The sequence below is a fragment of the Nycticebus coucang genome, chromosome 23 (genome assembly GCF_027406575.1).
Source record: "Nycticebus coucang isolate mNycCou1 chromosome 23, mNycCou1.pri, whole genome shotgun sequence".
NCBI classification, from domain to species: domain Eukaryota; kingdom Metazoa; phylum Chordata; class Mammalia; order Primates; family Lorisidae; genus Nycticebus; species Nycticebus coucang.
Genome location: NC_069802.1, coordinates 2,292,167 through 2,303,426, shown reverse-complemented (window position 1 = coordinate 2,303,426; position 11,260 = coordinate 2,292,167). Strand labels below are relative to the sequence as shown.

Sequence of the window (11,260 nt, the reverse complement as noted above, 5' to 3'; positions counted from 1 at the left end):
AGATAACCCGGAAAACAAAGGCGTGACAGATAAGGGGCTCCAAGTGAGCAAAGGTCGTTCTGCAAAAGAACGTGCCAAACCTACATAGACCCTCAATTTTTTTGTATCTCATTTCAGATTCCATCCAGTCTTTCAAACAACAACAAAACAAAAAAGCCCCCAAATACCGTCACTGTCATACTGAACTCAGCAGTCTGCCTAATCTCATTAAAGGATTAGCAACCGCACGGCACTTTCGCTAAGACCCCTGGTTCAGAAAGTCGCAACCGCTCGGAGATTTCTCCCGAGGGTCTCATTGCTCGTTGGGCCAGGAGTTTCCACAGAAGGGACATTTCTCGATTCCAGATTTATGATTCTCTCCGGGCATTAACTACAATTTTACATGTTCTTTTTCTACCTTTCAAAAAGAATACAAAACTATAGTTTTCCTATAGTGTAGGAAAATAACCCCCAAATTGGGAGGCAAAGTCATTCTGGAAATGATGGACTGTTAGTAGTTTCAGAAAACGTCTTTCCCGGCAGCGCATCAACACCTCCCCCTTTCTCCTCCCACTATCCCATCTGGTCGGCTTCTCCCCGCCCCCCAGTTGTTGTCGAAGTCTGGGGGCTGGGACTGGACCCCCTGATTGCGTAAGAGCAAAAGGCAAAGCGCAATCTGGAGCCCGGGAGACTCAGAGCGCTGGGAGTGCAAGAAACTTTTATTTTGAAGAGGCCCAGGTGGAGGAGGGGGGGCTTTATTTCCTGACAGCTATTTACTTAGAGAAAATGATTAGTTTTAGAAGGATGGACTATAACATCGAATCAATTACAAAGCACGGTTTTTGAGCCCAGTACTGTTGGAGCTACAGGGAGAGAAACAGAGGAAGGGACTACGGGCGAGGACTGGAGGCCGTGGACTCACTTTCCGCCCGGTGGGTAGGGTTTTCAGCGCAGACTGACATAAAGAGGAGGTAAGGGAGAAGAAATGATTTTTGTTTCTAAGGGAAATCCCTGATCAGACTGTGGGGCTAGAAAGACTGAAGTATTGTAACTTAAAACTTTGGGCAATAAGGAAAAAAAATGGAGCTGAATTCCGGTTGTGTGTCCAGAGAGTAATTTTTTTTTCTAAATAAACTTTACTCAGGGAGATAACCATAGAGTTAGAAAGTCTAGGGATTAAAAAACACACATTTTCCAGACCTATTTTTAAAAGCAATGTTTTTCTAACAACCCTATGGCCTCCCAAAGAAATTGTTTAGGCTTACATTTTTGAGGTTTCTTTCGGGAGTGGGGGTGGTGTTCGCGAATACTGGGACGGACGCGAGTGACGCTGGGGGTGGAGCGGAGGTGTTTGCCCTGCTCTTGGCAGTGGGTCTTGGAAGGCGACAGGTTTTAAATGAGTACTTTCATTCCTGGCCCGCGGTTTGGCGGGACAGCGCTGCAGCCGGTGGTGTGGAGCGCGTCTGAGGGACCAAGGGAGGTGGGGAGAGAAGAGCGCTAAGTGGGGCGCGGGAAGGGGTTCAGGGCGGGGGAGGCGTGAAGGGCTCGCCTGGAGGCCGGACCTCGGTGCTGGCTGGGTGCACATGGCGCCAGCCGAGCGCGCGTAATTACTGGACGGCGCTGCGCTTGGTGCGAGTCGGGGCCAGATTAAGCTCGGCAGTGGGGCAGCTGCGAGACAAGCAAGCGGTGCGGGCTTTGGCGAGTGTTTGGGGTGATCTCTCAAGCGGTTTGCCGGGTTTGAGGTGCGGGGGAGAGCGGGCGCCCCCCGGGCAGTGAGCTCGGGTTGCAGCCTTAGCGCGGGGGCGACAGCCGCGGCGCAGGCGGGCGGTCTGGAGTAATGACGAACACATTTGGCCCGGAGTGAAGAAGCCGTCGTCGCCTTGCATTCCAGCAACTGGGATTTGAGGAATTTCGAACTGCACTCCAAGGAGCCCTCATTCATTGCGCGTGGTGACCCCCAACCCCCACCAGTTACGGTGGGTCCCTTTCCTCCGTGAATCATTTCTTCAAAGCCAGGCTCGGTCCGGCTGCACACAGCACTGGAGGAAAGGTCTCCAGAAAAGTGCCGAACTCTTGTGGGGAAGTTAGTTAGAGACGACTAGGAACCGGGGAAACGTGGTTCCAGGTAAGACAAAAAGTTGGGAACCGCCCTCAACTCTCCGCCTGGGGATGCGTGGCACTTGCCGTCTGCGCTCGCCCTTCTCTGCCCTGTCCCCTCCAGTCACCCCACTCCCTTCCACTCCTGGGCTTCGGCGATGTCTATGCGTATCCTCCTTCCCTCGCCGTCTATGCCCATGGAAATCGTTTTTTACTCCTGAGATTAACTCCTCTCGGCAGCGCCAGGGGAGCGGGCGGCGCCCATTTGGCTCTGAAACTGGGGATTAGAGGTTCTATTCGGAAAGGTTGTCGACCAGCTCAGAGCGAAGAGTGTGGCGGGACCAGAATGGGGGTGCTGGAGGGAGCCAGGTGTGCAGAAGCTGCAGGTAGCCCGGCCTCGCGTCTTGGTCCGGAAGGAAGTGCCAAGCTGGCTGGCTTAGCTGTCGGTCTCTCCCGCAGCCGGAGAGTGGGTCCCGCGCCTGGCTTCCCTGCCCTGTCGAGACTTGAGGCTGTGCCGAAAGAGTGTCTGGAAGAACTTGCCACTCACTCGATCTCCCCAGGATGGGAGGCGAGCTGAAGGCCCCCTCACGTCCGGACCGCCCTGCGCCCAGCCAAGCAGCCCGGAGAAGCCCGGGGCTGGGCTGTGTGGGAAATGGCTTTTTGGCTCTGTGGCTGAATTGCTCAACATTTTGGACCGACTCGCCTCGCCGAAGTCGCTCCCGACCAGAACTGGAGAAGTTTTTGGAGCAGGGGGCGGGATCCAGGACAAATGAGGCACGACGGTCCTCGGCTGCACATCTCACCGGACTAATGTTCCCGCAGGAGGGGAGAAGAGGTGCCCCGGAGTGAGCACCTCAGTCGCTGCTTTTTACACCCCGCCGGGTCCCCGCAACTTGGCCAACCTGGACTCTGACACTACGGCGTTGCATCCCCCACCCCTCTTCACTTCCACACAATGAGGGTTCCCTCCTGGGGACCCAGCCAGGCGTGGGGCCGACCGGCTGCTCTTTGATGCCCTGGTCAGCCCCAGCTTCGGAGCTCTCTCAAGGTCCTGCTTTTGGATTGACCCATGTGCAGCTAGACCTCGCTCACGAGAGAGAGGAGTTCGGGAGAAGAGGGTGCCCCGGGACGGAGCCCGTCGCTGGTCCCTGGTTCTTGCTCCCGCCCTTAGATCGAGAGGGACCGAAGCGGAGCCCAGGCTCCCAGTTCTCGGCCTCTGGGCTGCTTTCCTCCCCGGACGCGGGCTGGGGAGGGACGCAGGGGAGGGGCCTCGGGCCGGGCTTTCCAGCTGCAAACGCGTCTGGCGCCGAGGCGGGTCCATTTGGTGCCTCCTGGGGACAGACTGTGGGCGGCGCGCATCGCTGAGAAGCGTTTTGGGGACGTGGTGGCCAGCGCCTTCCTGCAGACCCTGGCGGGCGGGACTCCCTCTGACCGCCGGGGAACTGCGACCAGGTTACATGTTGCTGGTGGAAAGGTGGCAATTTTAGAGAAAGAGCTAAAAGCTCGGTAACCAAAAGGTGCGGCTCTCAGCGTCCCTCGCGTTCAGCCTAAGGTGGGGGGATCTTTCCGGCGCGCCCCGGGTGCGATGCAGGGTCGGGGGCAAATTGCTTCTCCCCACTGCACTCGAGTCCGGGCTCTGCGGATGCTGGTCTTCTGCTGAAGTGGCTCGGTGGCGGCATTTCTTTTTGTTTTAAACAGAATGGCAAACGAGGGATGGGCTGGAAAAGTAGATTGTAGGAGGGGATAAAGGGAACCCCGGGCGTGGGATACTTCTTTCCCTGCCTCCTTTTGCAATCTCCTCTCTCCTGCGTAAAGGGAACGCGAGGCCGGACAGGCGCGGGTGTGGGCTCTGGCGAGTGTTGGTCAGGTGGGCAGTAGGAAAGGCCGGGTTCTTAAAAGCCGAGGGGGCGCGGGCTCTGCTCCCCGGGCCTTCCCTGTGAGCTGCAGCCCCCGGCCGTGAGGCTGTCAGGCCTATAGGAGGCGCTGGCGAGCGTCTGTAACCCTAAACCCCTGTACCCCTCTGCCCCCACCCCCGGCCCCTCTCCCTCCACCCCGCCCGGCCCCCTCTCTAGTCTCAGTTGAAAACAATGCAAACTCCGAGCGTCGTGCCTGGGGCGCGGCAGCCTCTGCTGCTCCGAGGGCCGGAGCACGGCTGGCAGGGGCGAGGGTCCCCGGAGCTCCCAGGCGTCGCCACCAACTCCAGGGTAACTGAGCCACGGAGCGTGCAGAGGTGGCGGGAGGGAGAGCAGACCACACCGTGTTTCTATGGGTGTGTGTGTGGGGGTCGGAGGCCGGACGGAGCCAGGGTCTGGTTCACGGCGCGGAACCTCCCCAGCCAAGGCTAGCTAGCCGCGGTCCCGGCTGCGCTGTCGGGGACCCTGAGCCTAAGCGGCGGGGCCGGCGGGCCGCCGAGCTGGGGAAGATTCGCGGGGCTGCCGCGCCCTCTAGCGGACGCTCTGCGCATCCCGCTTTCCGCCAGCCCCGGGCGGTCGGCGCCGCTGCAGCACCTGAGCGCCGCGCTGGGTCCCGTGGGCCAAATTTAGGCTAACCTAGTCCACCTCTCTCCTGCCTCGGGGTCTCCATTAGACGTCCCGTAGACCCTGAGTGGGCCCGGGAGGCTCGGGGGGGATGAGAGGGGACTGAGGTTCCCGGATTTGGGATTGAGAGGGGGAGCGTGATTTTAAATGAATGTGGGGGAAGCAGAAACAGTGAAGGTGGACGGGTCCCGGGCGCTCTTGGGGAGGCAGGCGCCGCTTTCTGTGTTCCTGTCGCTCTCAAGTTCCCCTACCACGCAGGTGGCCTGTTGCTGTTTGTTTGTTTTACGACCCCGCGTTATTGTGCAGGGAACAGGGGTTTCCAATAAGCCCGGGTTCTCCGGCTGCGCGGCCGTCGCAGCCCCCGGCGGGAGGGTTTCTGCCGAGTGACAAGAGCGAGCGATCCGACTGGGCAGCGCTGCCCGAGAACGGCCCAGGGGAGCTCCGCGCCCCGAGGGGGCGGCAAGGCCGAGGTGATGAGAGCACGGGCTTTGTGGAGTCCGAGTGGCGAGTCCTGCTGAGCCTCTGCGGCCTGGCCGACAGCGTGGTCTCCCTGTGTCCGGGGGCTCCGGCGCCCCTGCTGACGGGGACAGGGACGGTGGGGCGATGCCTGCCCCTCACTCAGTTCTCCTGGGGCCCCGACCGGATTTAGGCGTTTTCGGAGTTTTCTTATTCCTGTTTAGACCTGCGTGCGAGTTGCCTGGGCTGAAGTTAGGAGACTGAGTCGAACATTTGTTGCAGAGAAAAAAATTAGATGTGTACTTTTCTCAGTTTCTACTGTAGTCACCACAAAAAGATTGGAAGTTAACATTTGGGACGTTTTAGCTCAGAATTCCTTACAGCAGCATCTGCGTGTCCGCGGATCCCGGGATACAGGTCCAACACTGCCATCTGCTGGCCCGTCTCGAGAACTGCTGTGACCCTCTGAGAAGGGGCTTCGCGGAGATTCCGAGCAAGTGGGACATTAGGAAGATGCATTTTTCTCCCAGTAGGACCATAAAAGATCGTCACTGATTATCCCTTCCTGCGAAGCTGCCAGAATGGTTGGACAGAGAACATTTACTTGGTGGACATTTGTGTTGTTTTTCTTCTTAGATGTTAATCCTTTGCATTTATATGTTGAACATCTGGTTATCAGCGCAGGCCTGTTTGAGGACAGTAGGCCGGGATCTGTGCTCTGGTTTACGAGTGAGGAGACCTAGTGTGGGGGCTTGGGGACCTTAAGCCCAATGCTCAAGTGTATCACAAGGAGTCACACAGTTTGGTGACAATCAAAAGGATATGTCACTTTAGTCTCCTGTGTTTAAATACCTGGTGCAGGGAGAGCAGAAAGGTTTACGAGCTCAGATTGTCCCGTAAAATGCTCCTGTGTGAAAACACTCCACCCTCCACCCGTTACTGGAATGTCTGACGGATCTCCGGGAGATCAAAACAACAAAACAGGCCCTGTGGGCTGCCGAGGTCCTGCTAACCACCCTGTCCTGGGAATCAGGAGGAGTTGCCACTAATGTAGACCCGCGTGCCGGTTGCCTGGGCTGAAGTTAGGAGACTGAGTCGAACATTTGCAGAGAAAAAAATAAGATGTGTAATTTTCTCAGTTAGAATTAACTCTAGAGAACTGAAATTAACTGAACTTCGGAAATTTGAATCTTGAAGTCATAGTGGCTTTTGGGGGCTGTGAGTGTCTACTGTGCCTGTAATTGTGGCAGAGTGAAATTCAGTGTTCTACAGTTTTGCGGCCAGATGCTCTGTTTAGATGGTGATGGGAGAGCTGGCTCTCAAGCTTGGTGAGAAGATGCCTTGCTCTTCATTCTTCTGGCTAGAGAGAGCCTTTGCATGGCTTGCTGTGTGTTCATCCTCTAGCTCTGCATGTTGGAGGGTCACGATCGATGGTTGTTCACTTTCCTTTGCATGTGAGGAAACAGCCCCCTGTTAAAGAAAAAGGACAATAGCTCCAAACAGATCAGTGTCTCTGTCTATGTGATTGACTATATTGGTTCATCCTAAAATAGTTTTCTTTTCTTTCTTTCTTTCTTTTTTTTTTGAGACAGAGCCTCAAGCTGTCATCCTGGGTAGAGTGCTGTGGCATCACAGCTCATAGCAACCTCCAACTTCTGGGCTCAAGAGATTCTCCTGCCTTAGCCTCTCAGGTAGCTGGGACTACAGGTGCCTGCCACAACCCCTGGCTATTTTTTTTTTTTTTTTTTTTTGGTTGCAGCTGTCATTGTTGTTTGGCAGGCCAGGCTGGATTCGAACCCGGGCTGGATTCAAACCCGCCAGCTCAGGTGTATGTGGCTGGCACCTTAGCCGCTTGAGCCACAGGTGCCAAGCCTTTCTTTCTTTCTTTCTTTCTTTTTTTTTTTTGGCCAGGGCTGGGTTTGAACCCGCCACCTCCAGCATATGGGACCAGCGCCCTACTCCTTGAGCCACAGGCACCACCCTCTTTCTTTTTTTTTTTTAAGACAGAGTCTTGCCCTGTTGCCTGGGCTAGAGTGTAGTGGTGTCATCACAGCTAACTGCAACCTCTAACTCCTAGGCTCAAGTGATCCTCCTGCTTCTACTTCCCCAGTATTGGGGACTACAGGTGCTTACCACTATGGCTAATTTTTCTATTTTTTGTTGCATTGTGGTCTTTCCCTTGCTCATGGTTTTGAACTCCTGACCTCAAGGGATCCTCCCTCTTCAGTCTCCCGAAGTGCTAGGATTATAGGCATGAGCCACTGCACCCAGCCCTAGAATAGCCTTCATAGCTATACCAGGCTGGAGGCAGCAAGGTAGAAGTGGGCTGCTGGCCTGGGCAGAATCCAAGTTCAGGTCCTCTTCTCCAAGTAGGCAGAAGATACATTTTGAGCCGTGTGGCCTCTGGGGCCTCACTATGCTTCTTAGTAAGGAGCAGGTGAAGTAGCTACCTTTGCCATCCTTCTCAACAAAAACATCTTTGGAGTCTGCAGAAAGAAAAGTCAATGTGAAAATCAAACCACTTTTGTCAAACTGTCTAGTTTAGTCCTTATAATAATGTAGCAGGGCAAGCATGGTTGGTCAGATCTTATTAGTCTTGATTTATAGAAGAAGAGACTGAGGTTCCAAGTGGACTCCAAAGTGTCAGCTTTGAGATCAGTACTTAGTCCAATCTGATTTCCGTCATATCTTCCGAGGGAAAGCATAAGAGGGGCAAGAGGATGGGGAAACCACAAGTCACTGCCCTGACAGTGAACAGGGCAGAGGTCACTTTTCTCAGTTTGTTCTCTTAACTGACGCAAATGCATTTTGAGCTGTGATTATAGAGGATTGAGGCTGAAGTTCAACATATAGTCAGCATAAGAGAAATAATTACTATTAAAAAATGAGTTGGATAAAATTTATTGTTCCTTCTGTACAAAGTGGTTTGTTCTTAGTGACACAGGGCCATGTTCCTCAGAATTTGTAACCCCAGTTACTTACACTTGCAGATGTGACTTTTGGATGAGAGCCAGGATAGGCATTACTAATTAAGGATGAACATTTACTCCAAGAGTAGAAAAGTACCAGAAATGAAAGACTCACTCTCAGAGAGACTCAGCACAGGGCCAGCAGATGAGTGAAACCTCCATCTCTCCTGTTTTTATCCACTACTACCTCTGCCTTTATTCACGAGTAAATCGTCCAACTTACGGAGGAGTAATGACACGAAACCTCACAAATACGTTTGGATTTCTAGCCAGGGAACCAGTGTTACCAGAGAAGGGAATCCGTAATCTTCAGCAAACACTCGTCGATTCTCAGTATTTGCATCGCTGCTTGTTCAGACTCCCTGTTTTAATTGCCCACTGTGTGTCAGTAAATAATCCTACCTGGCAGCGGGTCCATGATATCTGGATGCACAGAAAGAAATCTGGTGGGGTCTGGCCAGGGCAAAGCAGCAAGCCCGCCCGAGCTCGGGAGTACTGCAAAGATGACGGTTGGCAAGCCTCGTCCAAGAGACGCAGGATATAAATGTGATAAGATCCAAGACATCAGGCTGGCTCTGGAGGCCTCCTTTGAAGTTTGCTAAGTGGATTATCAGGGGGAGGCTGATACTTATATGTACAAACACCCAGGCATTACTGCTAATTGTGTAAGTCAGGCTGGCCAGCCTGGCTGTGGGGCCTGCTGCGCCTGCCACAGCAGCAATGTGGAGACCTCACATCCCAGGCACATGCCAGGGACCTCAGGAACATCCGCCAGCCAGCATTGTGCCAGTTGCGCTTGGGTTCACAGCCCTGTGATTGTGTTTGTTCTGCTGTGGTAAGCGGAAAAGGAAGGTGGGGCTAACTTGCGTTAAGAGATAGTGGGAGACAGTACCTGTGGCTCAAGGAGTAGGGCGCCGGCCCCATATACCGGAAGTGGCAGGTTCAAACCTGGCCCCGGCCAAAAAAACTGAAAAAAAAAAAAAAAAAGAGAGAGAGAGAGAGAGAGATAGTAGGAGAGGGGTGCAGGGATGAGATACGGCTGACCTGGCCTTGCCTTGAGAGAGACCCTGTAGTCCAATGGAGAGAGCATAGCTTTTGCAGCATGCAGAATCCTGGCTTTGCCACCATCTTTGTGATTTTGGTCATTTGCTAAAGCTCCCTGAGCTTTGACTGCCCTTTTAAAATCAACTTAAAGTAATCACAGAGTTGTTCTTAACAAACATAGCGTACACATGAATACTTTGGTAGTAAACATTAGTTTCTCTGTAGTGTGCTGTGGTTGCGCCTGTGAATAGCCACCACACTCAGCCTCAGCAGCAAAGCAAGACCCCTATCCCTAAACAAGTAAATAAAATGCACAAACTAAAAGGACAATTGTTTCTCATTCTCTCTTTCTCACTCTCTTGTTCTATCTAACCCAGCCCTTTCCCATGACCACTATTCCACTTTTCACTCTGTTCATTTTCCTTCTCCATTTTTCCTGGTGGAATTCAGTAAAGCAGAAATCTGATTCCTGCAAGCAGACCACCTTAAATCAGACATGCATGAGCAGGCCCCACCAAAAATGACATTTTTTTTTCAAGACAGAGTTTTACTCTGTCACCCTTGGTAGAGTGCTGTGGTGTCATAGCTCACAGCAATCTCAAATTCCTGGGCTCAAGCAATCCTCTTGCCTCAGTCACCCGAGTAGCTGGGGCTATAGGTGCCTGCCACAACATCTGGCTAGTTTTATCGATGGGGGTCTTGCTCTTGCTCAGGCTGGTCTCGAACTCCTGAGCTCAGGTCATCTACCTGCATTGGCCTCCCAGAGTCCTAGGATTATAGGCGTGAGCTGTTGTGCCCAGCCAAAAACTACATTCTTTACTGGATCCTCTCCGACCAAAAACAAACAAACAAACAAACAAAAAACCTGCAAAAACCCAACAACCCAGCTAAGGGTACACAGGAATGCATTGAGTTTTTCTTTCTTTTTTAAAAAAGACAATTTACTCAGAAATTATGTGCATACATCTTAGTTGCTAAGGTCAGTAAAGGAACAAATGAAGTCCCATTGGGCTCACTTCATTGCATGAGTTGGGGAGCGACTCAGGGTCCCAGCGCATCCCTGACCAGGACTAAGGTGGTCTATTTATTATGGCTCATGGTGAAGCTTGGGCGCCTGCCCAGGCCGCTTAGCGTGGCCTCTTCACTTGAAACTTGGGTACTTAGAGGCCCAGCACCTGCAAGTCCATGCACAGATGGGGTTTTGTTGACGTTAGTAAGATCACTTTTACCAATGACTTCCTGGTGGGTGTGAGGGGAGGTAAAGTGAAGGAGGTGTGCGTGAAAAGGGAAAGATAGAGAAGAGGGGTCTTTTCAGAGCATTTGCCGGAATGGACCCCTCTTTAATTTTGTTTTTGCTTTTATTTTTCTTTTCTGTCCCTTCCTTTCTTTTTGTCCACTCTTGCCCTTTTGTATCAGATGGATATTCAATTTCAATTTCTCCCATTCCCCAGATTCCTGGGTAGGAAATCAGAGAGCTCTTGAACTTGGTTTGTACAGATGCTGGTACCCCAATATGAACGCAGATGGTCAGCCTCCACTGAATTTGATCCTGCTGGCTGCTGTGTCCTCTCCACACAGGAAGGCGACACCTTTCCCCTCCCATTCCTCTGCTTCCTCCTCCCCTGCCTGTGCCCTGCCTTTCCTGCATGTTCTGTGAGGGAGGGTCCTGTGAGAACCCGGCCAGACAGCCCTGTCTGAGCCTCTCAGTGACACTGGCTGGTGGGAGTTGCCCAAACTCTAGATCAGAAGGACACTTACAAGTGAAGGCATTTGTTTCCACCCAAGCAACTTTTCCCAAGTTGCAGAGGATGTGAACTCCTTATTTGAGATGAAAACAGCTCTAGTTTGGAGTTGAGAAAATACACGTCCTCATTTCTTTGGTTTTCAACCTCTTAATTTTTATGCTCTAAAAGGAGAAGTTCCCCCGTTGTCTTGGACACATTCTGGGACTTTTCAGAATTAACAAGCTGCTTCAGGTGGCTTCTGTCATGACCGTGGGGCCCCAGTGGGCTATCAGGCTATCTTCTCAGGCATCTTACTGTTTTAAATCTTAAACTTGGATATGTTTTTTTTTTTTTTTTTTTTGAGACAGAGTCTCACTATGTCGCCCTCAGTAGAGTGCTGTGAAGTCATAGCTCACAGCAACCTCAAACTCTTGGGCTTAAGCGATTCTCTTGC

At 52.6% G+C, this 11,260-nt stretch overlaps 1 protein-coding gene across 8 annotated transcripts in view; it reads left to right on the top strand.

Moving 5' to 3' along the window:
- The first annotated feature begins 769 nt into the window (after positions 1-769).
- The window catches only part of PDGFRA (platelet derived growth factor receptor alpha), a 47,668-nt gene continuing 37,177 nt past the window's right edge, over positions 770-11,260 (top strand). The window contains exon 1 of one of the 8 annotated variants that reach the window (XM_053578029.1): positions 770-950. The gene's annotated coding sequence lies outside the window, so the exon portion shown is untranslated. Of the gene's footprint in view, positions 951-1,412; positions 1,460-1,645; positions 1,666-1,844; positions 1,956-2,902; positions 2,922-3,105; positions 3,125-3,457; positions 3,594-4,194; positions 4,281-11,260 lie in introns of those variants that run through there. The other 7 variants (XM_053578033.1, XM_053578037.1, XM_053578036.1 and 4 more) reach the window with 7 other exon arrangements.